The sequence below is a fragment of the Diachasmimorpha longicaudata genome, unplaced genomic scaffold, assembly GCF_034640455.1.
Source record: "Diachasmimorpha longicaudata isolate KC_UGA_2023 unplaced genomic scaffold, iyDiaLong2 ctg00000135.1, whole genome shotgun sequence".
Classification (NCBI taxonomy): domain Eukaryota; kingdom Metazoa; phylum Arthropoda; class Insecta; order Hymenoptera; family Braconidae; genus Diachasmimorpha; species Diachasmimorpha longicaudata.
The window spans coordinates 20,001-22,369 of record NW_026973946.1 but is presented as its reverse complement, the minus strand read 5'-3'; positions in this window follow the sequence as shown (position 1 = coordinate 22,369).

Genomic DNA, 2,369 nt, shown 5'->3' with positions numbered 1-2,369 from the left:
TCGGTCAAGTCTCGTGCGTCCTCTGTTTCGACCCTTAGGTTCTTCACGCGTTCGCGGATGTCGGTCTGTTCCGGTGTGTCTGCGTTGGGGTCGTCGTCGGGTACGTGTGTGTCCAACAGGACCTCAGCAGTCTCACGCATTGTAAGTGTCGTGCCATTCGCGGTTCTAAGTGTGCTGAGGACTGTGCCTACGCGCAATTTATCAGCCGCGTATTTGTAGTGAAAGCCCCAGGGATTCGCGTTGCTTTCCGTCGTGATGTATCCGCGCCAGCTATTTTCCTTAGATGTCCTAAGTAGCCTGGTATACGATCGCAGGACTACACGATACCTACTCTGTTTAATTTTTCGCGCGTCAGGGTTAGTCTCCCTTCGGTAGCCGTTTCGGAGACGACTGACCAGTTTGCGTTTGCTGGTCAGCTCCTCGGTCCACCACGGATTCGCGCGACGGTAATGTCTGCGGCGCGGCATCGAATCTTGGCAGGCTTTGGTGAGTACGTCACCCAGTACTTCTGCCATTCTCTCAACATCCGCTGTAGAATCCAGCGGATGGTCCACGAGTTTCTCACGGGCCTCCTCATCAAGGGTCGCTTCGAACTTTTCCCAGTCGGCCCGACGAACGTTGAACCGCATGGTAGAGCCCTCGCCGACTCCCGAGTTATTGACGCGCTGTGAGGAACTCCGGATCGCTAATCGAAAGAAAACCGACGTGTGGTCACCGGTGGACCACTCGTCCTCCAACCTCCATGCACGTATGAATTTATACATGCCAGGAGTGGCCAGTGTGACGTCGATGAACGACGTACCTGCGGCACTCCTGAAGGTTGGGCCCTGCCTAGCATCATTCGCGACGCGGAGACCGAAAGACTCGATGAGCTCGCCCAGGAGGACACCACGGTCAGTGGTCCTGGGGCTCCAAAGGGAGTGTTGGGCGTTGGAATCGGCCGCCACCAGAACGCGGCGACCCCTGAGACAGCTGAGAACCTTTTCAAGCTGCCTCAGGTGGATTTCTATGTCGTCCGAGTATTGAAAATAACTGGAGACGACGAAGAAGGATCCACCGGGGACGCGGGCTTCAGCACAAACGCAATGTGCATTACTTAATTGGGACACGTAAGCAATCTCCACGATGGAGTTGCACGCAACGACGGCTGCCCACGGTCGCTCCGTTGAGCTCGCGGCAATACGCATTCCGACTCCCAGGCCGCGGATGGCCCAGGTGTTCGCCTCACGAATGGCATACGGCTCCTGGAGCAACAATATGTCCAGACGCTCTTTGCGAATTAACTGGAAGACCTCCCCGGTTACTGCAATTGAGCGGGACATGTTCAATTGCAGTATTCTAACGTCGCGTTGCGCGCCCGGTCCCTCGATCGCAGGGGTCCGGGGAGGATGACCTATTGGAACGGGGGGTACCGGTGAGCCTCCGGTCGCGACGCGATGACTATCGATCCTACTTAGACTAACTTGGCACTCGCGAACCCTACCTAATAAATGAGTGGACTCACCGTTTGATGATCTTGAAGATCCCGGCGTTGGCTGGCTCGGATGCGCAGTCACTCCTTCGTCCTCTGCGACGTCCTCGTGGACAGCACGAAGGCTGGAACCTTTCCCTCGTCGGGAGGGCAGTACCCCGGCGCACGGCGGGCGACTACGAACCCTTGAGGGCACCACCCTCCTTGGGTCCCTCGATGTAGTCGCTGCTGGTGTTGTTCCTCTGGCATGCTGGGAAGCGATGCGCAGACTTCGCCGCACGACGGACGCATCATTGTGCCCCCCCGGAGATCCGATTGGGGGCAGCTTAGACTCCGGAATTGTTTTCAATAGATGCTCTGCCATGGTTAGAAGTGGACGAGACGGTCGCCGGCCGTGCCGAAAGGCAATAGCTGAAAGGCTGAAAAGTAAAAGAAAAAGAATGAATAAGAGGATTAAGGGTTAGATGGGGCGGTTCCCCGCGGCACCGAGCTGGGTAGCTCGGGACGCTGAGCACCGTCCCTGGGAGGGGGCCTTCCGGTTCCCGCCGAGCTGGGGAGCTCGGATCGGGGCCCGGTGGAGGCGCTGAAGGAGTGCTCCGCCTCGACTCCCCTCGAAAGAGGAGCAGAGAGGGAGCAGACCCACAGAAAGGGGGAACCCACCCATTCCACCCGACGACCCACCCCGCGAACCGTCCCTTTCCCGAGGGATACCCACCCACTCCCCCTGAGACCCAGCCCCACGTGTGGCGTCGCGTTTTCGCCGGCCTCCACCGTTGCGGGAGGTTCCAACTACTAGCGCGTGGCTGGAACTAGTTGCGAGAACCGCAATGTCCATGCCCTTCGCACTGCGAAGCAGCCAGTCCCCCCTCCCCCGCACCGCCCCGCGAACCGTCCCTTT